Consider the following 10,472-nt stretch of genomic DNA (forward strand, 5'->3'; position numbering starts at 1 on the left):
GATTCCTCTTACATTTTCAAACTGTCATGTAACATCATCAGTTTGTATCATAAGATTCCACATGTACGCTTTAGTCAAATATGTGTATCTATGACAGATGTATGTTTATCTTGCTGTTCTCTTCTCTCTTTCTTCTGTCTGTACCCGGCTGGGCTTAGGCAGATGTGTCCCTCCATATGAGCTGGGTTCTGCTCAAGGTTTCTTCCTGTTAAAAGGGAGTTTTTCCTTGCCACCGTCGCCTTCAGGCTTGCTCTGGGGGTTTCAGGCCGGGTTTTGTAAAGCGTCTTGAGACGATTTGTATTGTTATCGACGCTATATAAATAAAATTGAATTGAACTGAACTGAATTGAACCACGAACCAAACAAACAAATCTACCTTGGGTAGCCCTGTTGATGCGGACTGAATCACGAACCACACAAACAAATCTACTTTGGGTCGCCCCGTTGATGCGGAGTGAACCACGAACTAATTGACCAAATCTATCATGATTTGCAAACACTAAAGTTTAGTGAGCTCCCCAGCTAGCATGCTTCCGATGTGCCCAAAGCCACTCGCTTGCTCTCTCTGCTGCCTGGGACATGTGAAATATCGCAGTCCTCTGGTTCTTTCTGCGTATGCCCAGCTTGCTCAGAAGAGCAATCGGCGATTTTGCCACAAATCCACAGCAGCCCACTTCTACTGGGCGGACATGAGCCCTCCAGACATTCTGCTCTGGTTCTGCTGGTAATGCTGCATATTTGGCTCTCTTGTGCTCGTTAGCCTCTTCAACTCTACCTTCCCACGGGACAGTAAGTTCTATGAAATGGACTACTTTCTCTGGTTCAGACCACAACAGCAGATCTGGCCATAGTCAGGTGCTAGTTATCTCGGTTGGAATAACCAGCTATTCATTTAAGTCTGCCCTTATCTCCCAAGCTCCTCCTACTCTTCGCTGTCCCGTGTTATGCCTGATGCTTCCTAGTCTAGCCTTTTCTTCCTCCCGTACAAACTTGATGCATCTATTTTCTCTGTTAACGGCCATGGAATTCACATTCACCCGTTTTTCCTCAATTGCAGCTGCTAAACATTTCATTACCTGGTTGTGACGCCAGGTATAAGGTCCTTGGGAAAGACTAACCCTACAACCTTCCAGAATATGGCTAAGTGTACATACACAAGTGCACAGTGGGCAGGCAGCATCCTCACCTACCCACTGGTTTAGGTTCTAGGGAGTTGGCGGCATATATGTAGCACCTATCATAAATCTAATCCTGCTGGCCTCCATGGTCCACAGCTCTCTCCACTTCAACTTCCTTTTCTCCACGCTCTCCCAGTTCACCCATTGATATCCCTATGCCTAAGGGCTGCCTGTAATTGCTGTACTGCCTCATTTGGGTTCCACTTGCTCCCTGTCTTAACCGTGGGCGCTGCACTCCTAACCACTGGATCCTTCGACTGAGTGAGAGTCATTTCCAGTCAACCGGCCGGGTGAGGAGACAGCTGGAGAGACTGAACCAGCACAAGGCAGCAGGCCCTGATGGCATCAGCCCCAGGATATTGAGGACCTGTGCCAGCCAGATGTCTGCTTTTCTCCAACGTCTCTTCAATCTGAGCCTCAGCCTGGAGAGGGTGCCACTTCTCTGGAAGACCTCCTGCCTGGTTCCTGTGCCGAAGAAGTCATCTCCATCTGGCCTCAGTGATTACCGTCCAGTCGCCCTTACATCCCATGTGATGAAGGTGTCGGAGAGGTTGGTGTTGGCCCACCTAAAGCCACGGGTGCGATCTTCTTTAGACCCCCTACAGTTTGCCTACCAGCCATGTCAGGGGGTGGATAACGCTGTCATCTATCTTCTACAGCTCACTCAATCACACCTGGACGGTGGTGGAGGCTTGGTGAGAATCACATTCTTTGATTTCTCCAGTGCCTTCAACACCATCACCATTTGTTGCTGGGTGAGAAGCAGTGGTCGATGGGTGTTGGTGTGTCCACTGTCTCCTGGATCACTGACTACCTGACAGACAGGCCACAGTTCGTGCGTCTGGGTCATGTCCTGTCTGATGTGGTGGTGAATGGTGTGGGAGTGCCACAGGGTACTGTGCTCTCTGCGTTCCTGTTCACCTTATACACCACTGACTTCCAGCACAGCTCAGAGTCAATTTTTTTTCAATTAAATTTTATTTATATAGCGTCAATAACAATACAAATCGTCTCAAGACGCTTTACAAAAACCCGGCCTGAAACCCCCAGAGCAAGCCTGAAGGCAACGGTGGCAAGGAAAAACTCCCTTTTAACAGGAAGACACCTTGAGCAGAACCCAGCTCATATGGAGGGACCCATCTGCCTAAGGCCAGCCGGGTACAGACAGAAGAAAGAGAGAAGAGAATAGCAAAGAGAGAGGAGAAGAGAACAGCAAGATAAACATACATCTGTCATAGATACACATATCTGACTAAAGCATACATGTGGAATCTTATGATACAAACTGATGATGTTACATGACAGTTTGAAAATGTAAGAGGAATCACAGGCAGGTTGGAGAATTGTTCATTCAGGTAGGAGTGGATAACTGCAGGATTCCATGAAGACTGGGCAGGCTGATGAGACCACGACAACAGATGTAGTATGGAGCTCCACAGGAAACGCACAACTCCAGGCCAGAGATACTCACAAGAAGAGGGAGGAGGGGAGGGGAGGGGAGGGGGGGAGTGACACACAGCAGTAAACATTCTACATAGTAATAGCACAGAATAGCATGACTAGTAGTAGATAGGAAATTAGAGGGCAAGAGCTCTGTGCCAGAGAAAAGAAAATGGAGGATGCGAGAAAGGAGAGAGAAGAAAGAAGGAGGACATGTGTTTGGTGCATCGTCCCCCAGCAGCCTAGGCCTATAGCAGCATAACTAAGGGATGGTTTAGTCCAACCATATAAGCTTGATCAAAAAGGAAAGTCTTAAGCCTGACCTTAAAAATAGAGAGAGTGTCTGCCTCCTGAACCCAAACTGGGAGCTGGTTCCACAGGAGAGGAGCCTGATAGCTAAAAGCTCTACCTCCCATTCTACTTTTTGAAATTCTAGGAACCACAAGTAGGCCTGCCCTTTCAGACCGAAGTGATCTGTTGGGATGATATGGTATAATGAGGTCTTTGAGATACAATGGAGCTAGGCCTTTAAGGGCCTTGTATGTAAGGAGGAGGATTTTAAATTCTATTCTAGACTTTAAAGGGAGCCAGTGAAGAGAAGCTAAAACTGGAGTAATATGATCTCTCTTGCTAATTCCTGTCAATGCTCTTGCTGCGGCATTTTGAATCAATTGGAGGCTTTTTAAATAGCTATATGGACAGCCAGACAGTAATGAATTACAGTAATCCAGTCTGGACGACACAAATGCATGAACTAGTTTTTCAGCATCACTCTGAGACAGGATGTTCCTAATTTTGACAATATTACGCAGGTGAAAAAAGGCAGTCCTAGTCACTTGCTTTATGTGACATTTAAAGGACATATCCTCATCAAATATAACACCAAGGTTTTTCACAGTAGTACTGGAGGCCAAGGTAATGCCATCCAAAGACACCACATGATTAGATAATGAATCTCTGAGATGCTTAGGACCGAATACAATAACTTCTGTTTTGTCTGAGTTTAAGAGTAGGAAGTTACAGGTCATCCAAGCCTTTATGTCTTTAAGGCATGCTTGGAGTTTAACCAGCTGATTAGTTTCATCTGGTTTCATAGATAAATATAGCTGGGTATCATCTGCATAGCAATGAAAATTTATGCCATGTTTTCTAATAATCTTGCCTAATGGCAACATGTATAACGTGAAGAGTATTGGTCCTAGCACAGAACCCTGAGGAACTCCGTAACTTACTTTTGTATAAGTTGAAGAATCATTGTTGACATGGACAAACTGGAATTTGTCAGACAGATAGGATTCAAACCAGTCTAATGCAGTTCCTTTAATCTTGACCTCACTTTCAAGTCTCTGTAGTAAAATATTATGATCAATAGTGTCAAATGCAGCACTAAGATCTAGCAGAACAAGTATAGAGACAAGTCCACTGTCTGAAGCCATGAGGAGATCATTGGTAACTTTAACCAAAGCTGTTTCTGTACTATGATGAACTCTAAAACCTGACTGAAACTCTTCAAACAGACCATTCTTGTTTAAGTGGTCACACAACTGATTAGCAACAACTTTTTCTAGAATTTTGGAAATAAAAGGAAGGTTGGAGATTGGTCTATAGTTGGCTAAAACATCTGGATCTAGAGTGGCTTTCTTGAGTAAGGGCTTAATTACAGCAATCTTAAAAGACTGAGGCACATATCCTGTTAATAAAGATAAATTTATCTGGTTCAATATGGAGGTGTTAATTAATGGAAAAACTTCTTTGAGCAATTTAGTTGGGATTGGATCTAGAAGACAGGTTGATGGTTTAGATGCTGTAATTGTTGAAGAGAGCTCAAGAAGATCTACTGGGGAGAAGGATTCCAGATATTGACAAGGTCTTACAAAAGTTTCTAATGTCACTGTACTTACATCTTTGACAGCTGTTGGAAGGATGCCTTGAATGTTTTCCCTAATGCCAACAATTTTATTAGTAAAGAAGCTCATGAAGTCATTACTACTGAGGGCTAAAGGAATAGATGGCTCGACAGTGCTGTGGCTCTTTTTCAGCCTGGCTACAGTGCTGAAAAGAAATCTGGGGTTGTTCTTGTTTTCTTCTATTAATGATGAATAATATGCTGTTCTAATACTACTGAGAGCTTTTTTATAAGTTGTTAAATTATCTTTCCAGGCTATGCGAGCTTCTTCAGAATTAGTGGAATGCCAAATTCTTTCTAGCTTTCGGACTGCCTGTTTCAAACAGCGCAACCGTGAATTACACCAGGGAGCTAGCCTCCTCCGATTCATGACCTTCTTTTTCAGAGAAGCAACTAAGTTTAGAGTTGAACTAAGCGATGCTGCAGTGCCATCGACAAAATAATCTATTAGTGCAGGGGTTAAATTGTGGTTGCTGTCGTCCACAACATTGGTACATGGCACTGAGGTAAATAAAGAAGGAATTAATTCTTTATATCTAGTTACAGCATTGTCAGATAAACATCTACTGTAATGAAATGTCTTTTCAGTTCCTGTGTAATCCATTATTGCAAATTCAAAAGTTATGAGGAAATGATCAGACAAAAGAGGGTTATGAGTAAATACTGTTAAACCTTCAGTTTCTATGCCATATGTTAGGATAAGATCTAAGGTGTGATTAAAACTGTGAGTTGATCTATTTACATTCTGAGAAAAGTTAATAAAATCGGCCATATTCCTAGAGATAAGCGCAGCACCCGCTAAAGTGGGGTGGATGCCATCTCACCTAATCAGACCAGGCTTTCCCCAGAAAGTGTGCCAATTGTCAATGAAGGCCACGTTGTTTGCTGGACACCACCTAGATAACCAGCGATGGAATGATGACGTGCGACTAAACATGTCATCATTGGTCAGGTTGGGCAGGGGACCAGAGAAAACTACGGAGTCCGACATAGTTTTAGCAAACTTACACACCGATTCCACATTAAGTTTTGTGACCTCCGATTGACGTAACCGGGTGTCGTTACTGCCAACGTGAATAACAATTTTACTATATTTAACCTTAGCCTTAGCCAGCAGTTTAATGTAAGATTCAGTGTCGCCCGCTCTGGCCCCTGGAATGCATCTAACTATGGTCGCTGGTTTCTCTATCTTCACGTTCCGCAAAATAGAGTCGCCAATCACCAGAGTTGGTTTCTCAGCGGGTGTGTCGCTGAGTGGGGAAAATCGGTTGGAGACGTGAAGGGGTTGGTGGTGATCCACGGGCCGAGTGGGACGATGCTTCCTTCAAACCATCACCCAGCCACCCTGGTTTCCCGGCTGCTCGGGAGCTGCTGGGGGACAGCTAACTGGAGCTATGCTAACAGGAGCTACTCTTGGTTGGTCCGCACCGGCTACAGGGCCCTGGCTAGCTGCTGGTTTGTTTTCAACGGTGCGGAGCCGTGCTTCCAATTCGGAAAGCCTCGCCTCCAGTGCTACGAATAAACTACATTTGTTACACATATCATTACCACTAAAGGAGGCAGAGGAGTAACTAAACATGTGGCACGAGATGCAGGAGAGAGAAGGGGAAGCAGAGGGAGAAGCCATGGTTAAATCGCTAACGATTAGCAGACAAAGTTGGTTAGAAGAGAGATTGTGTGTGGTTCAAGAAGTAGCTATAAGAGGACAGGTGGTTTGAAGATACGTAAGAATTCCCCGCTATCAACAACGTTTTTTGGAATTTGAGCGAAGCTAACAGTCTGTAAACAGCAATACCACAGGGTGCAGAAGCAGGAAATGACGCAATACGCTTACTCACGTGACGCTAGGAGGAGTCAACAGAGTCATGTCATATACAGAAATTTTCTGGGTGTATAAGCGGTGGACGGGATGAGGAGGAGTATAGAAGGTTGGTGGACGGATTTGTGAGGTGGGCTGGAAGGAATCACCTGCTGCTTAACGTGGACAAGACCAAATAGATGGTGATCGACTTCAGGAGGAAAGGAACAGCTCCTCTGCCCCTCAGCATCCTTGGTAGGGATGTGGAGATGGTGGAGGATTACAAATACCTGAGAGTGACCATCGATAACAGACTGAACTAGAGGACCAACAGTACAGCTATGTACAAGAAGGGCTGCAGCAGACTCTATTTCCTAAGGAAATTGAGGTCCTTCAATGTGTGCAGCAAGATGCTGGAAATTTTCTACCAGTCTGTTGTGGCCAGCACACTTTTCTCTGCTGTGGTCTGATGGAGGAACAGCATTACAGCCAGTGATGCCAACAGACTGAACAAACTGATCAGGAAGGCTGACTCCATCATTGGCTGCAGACAGGAAACATTTGAATCAGTGGTGGAGAAGAGGACTCTGAACAAACTGTTATCAATCATGGATAACCCTGACCACCCTCTCCACCACACAATAGACAGACAACGGAGCACCTTCTCCAGAAGGCTCAGACAACTTCGTTGTCTCAAAGAACGCTACAGGAAATCTTTTCTGCCCCAAGCCATCAGTCTGTACAACTCCTCCCCTGTGTGTGACAGATGACTCTCTGGACTTCTGTTTTCCTTGCACATGTGCAGATGCTTGTTTGGTTATTGGCTGTAAATTCATTACATTTCATTGCAATGTAATTTAACGTTATTTTTTTTTTTAATATTCACTTATTCACTTATCTTATACTCCTCCTTGAACCGTCACCTTATCGTGGTGGAGGAGTTTGAGTGTCCTAATGACCCTAGGAGCTATGCTGTCCGGGGCAATTTGCCCCTGGTAGGGTCTCCCAAGGCAGACTGGTCTTAGGCGAAGGGCCAGACAAAGAACGGTTCAGAAGACCTTTCATAGGGGAAAACAACAGGAGACTGTGTACCCGGCCCGGAGGGTTACCGGGGCCCCACCCTGGAGCCAGGCCTGGGGCTGGGGCTTGTGGGCGAGCGCCTGGTGGCCGGGCTTTCGCCCATGGGGTCCGGCCGGGCCCAGCCCGAATGGGAGACATGGGCTCGCCTCCCTGTAGGCCCACCACCCGCAGGATTATGAAGGGTCTGGTGCATTGTGGATCGGGCAGCAGACCAAGGCGGGGGCCTTGGCGGTCTGATCCTCGGTTATGGAAGCTGGCTTTTGGAACATGAAACGTCACCTCTCTGGCGGGGAAGGAACTGGAGCTTGTGGAAGAGGTTGAGCGCTATCAACTAGATATAGTCGGCCTCACCTCGACACATAGCGTCAGGTCTGGAACCCAAGTCCTCGAGAGGGGTTGGACTCTCTTCTTTGCTGGAGTTGCTCCGGGTGAGAGGCGGAAGGCCGGGGTGGGCTTTTTGCTTGCCCCTGGACTATCGGCCTGTCGTTGGGTTTCTCCTGGGTGGACGAAAGGGTTGCTTCCCTGCGCCTTTGGGTCGGGGAACGGGTCCTGACTGTTGTCTGCGCATATGCGTCAAACAGCAGTTCAGTTCGCCTACAGGGCATGGCTGGTCTGTGGGTCTCCTGAAGCAGCTGACCGGTACCTGATGGCCAGGCGGTCTGCGGCGAGGGCAGTCACTGAGGCAAAAACTCGGGCGTGGGAGGAGTTTGGTGAGGCTATGGAAGAAGACTATCGATCGGTTCCGAAGAGGTTCTGGCAAACCGTCCGGCACCTCAGGGGTGGTAGGCGGCAACACGCTCACACTGTTCTCAGTGGAGGTGGTGAGCTGCTGACATCAACTGAGGATATCGTCGGGTGGTGGAAGGAATACTTTGAGGAGCTCCTCAATCCCACCAACACGTATTCCATAGAGGATACAGAGCCGGGGGGCCTGGGGTTGGACCATCCAATCTCTGGGACAGAAGTCGCTGAGATAGTGAAACAACTCCTTGGCGGCGGAGCTCCGGGAGCGGATGAGATCCGCCCTGGGTATCTCAAGGCTCTGGATGTTGTAGGGCTGTCTTGGTCGACACGCCTCTGCAACATTGTGTGGACATCGGGGGCAGTACCTCTGGAGTGGCAGACCGGGGTGGTGGTCCCCATTTTTAAAAAGGGGGATCAGAGGGTGTGTTCCAACTATAGGGGGATCACACTCCTCAGCCTCCCCGGCAAGGTCTATGCCAGGGTGCTGGAAAAGAGGGTCCGGTCGATTGTTGAACCTCAGATCGAGGAGGAACAATGCAGTTTTCGTCCCGGACCAGCTCTTTACCCTCACTAGGGTGCTGGAGGGGAAATGGGAGTTTGCCCAACTAGTCCACATGTGTTTTGTGGATCTGGAGAAGGCTTACGACCGTGTCCCCAGGAGCATCCTGTGGGGGGTGCTCCGTGAGTATGGGGTGGATGGCCCCTTACAAAAGGCCATTCAGTCCCTGTACCAAAGGAGTGCGAGTTTGGTCCGTGTAGCCGGTAGTATGTCGGACCTGTTCCCAGTGAGGGTTGGACTCCGCCAGGGCTGCCCTTTGTCACCGGTTCTGTTCATAATTTTTATGGACAGACTTTCTAGGCGCAGCCGGGTGGGGGAGGGTGTCGTGTTCGGTGATCGGAGGATCTCGTCCCTGCTTTTCGCGGATGACGTGGTCCTCTTAGCTTCATCGAACAACGACCTCCAGCTCCTGCTGGGGTGGTTCGCAGCCGAGTGTGAAGCGGCTGGGATGAGGATCAGCACCTCCAAGTCTGAGGCCATGGTCCTCAGTCGGAAAAGGGTGGATTGCCCACTCCGGGTCGGGGAGGAGGTCCTGCCTCAAGTGGAGGAGTTCAAGTATCTCGGGGTAAGTGAGTGAGGGTAAGAGTGAGCGGGAGATCGACAGGCGGATCGGAGCGGCATCTGCAGTGATGTAGATGCTTAACCGGTCGGTCGTGGTGAAGAGAGAGCTAAGCCGAAAGGCGAAGCTCTCAATTTACCGGTCGATCTACGTTCCAATCCTCACCTATGGTCATGAACTTTGGGTAATGACCGAAAGAACAAGATCGCGAATACAAGCGGCCGAAATGAGTTTCCTTCGCAGGGTGGCCGGGCTCAGCCTTAGAGATAGGGTAAGGAGCTCGGACATACAGGAGGAGCTCAGAGTAGAGCCGCTGCTCCTCCACGTCAAGAGGAGTCAGTTGAGGTGGCTTGGGCATCTGGTAAGGATGCCTCCCGGATGCCTCCCGGGAGAGGTGTTTCGGGCATGTCCCACCGGTAGGAGACCTCGAGGCCGACCCAGGACACGATGGAGGGATTATATCTCTCGTCTGGCCTGGGAACGCCTGGGGGTTCCTCCAGAGGAGCTGGCTGAAGTGGCTGGGGAGAGGGCTGTCTGGGCTTCCCTGCTGAAGCTGCTGCCCCCGTGACCTGGACCCGGATAAGCGGAAGAAGACGAGACGAGACTTATCTTATAATTTTTGTAAATATTGTGTATAGATTTTTGTTCTTTTTTAGTTCTAGTTTTTTATTGTTGATTGTAGCTTTTTGTTATATTTATATATGGTGTTGAGTGCCTGTACATTGCTGCTGCAACAGAGAAATTTCCCAGTTTGGGATTAATAAAGAAACTATCTATCATCTATCTATCTAACTTCCCTTGGAAGTCAACAGTAAACCAAATTGCAATATTGGCAATTTATTAACAATACTAATCTAAAAGCCCGGCTACAACAAGGCTAAAACTCGGATAACTATAACCAATAGCTAAAATCAGTTGGCTGGGGCCTCAGTGAGAGGCAGACTACTAGTTAGGTGCCCCTTCCCAATGACCTGCGGTACAACACTAAAATAATCACTCAAACATGCATTAAAAGTGCACCAGTGCCTACTTGCATGCAACGAGAGTGAGGTCCTCACCACGGTGCCGAGCCTCCCGCCTGACGACACCCAGGCTGCACTGAAAATCAAAAGGAACAAAAACTCCCTGAAACACAAGATACAAAGGTTAAAAAGTCAACAAAAGTTCACAGCCCAATTGATAATTAAATATCTCAAAAACCAAGAAAC

Source organism: Chelon labrosus (genome assembly GCF_963514085.1).
Source record: "Chelon labrosus genome assembly, chromosome: 19".
Lineage (NCBI taxonomy): Eukaryota > Metazoa > Chordata > Actinopteri > Mugiliformes > Mugilidae > Chelon > Chelon labrosus.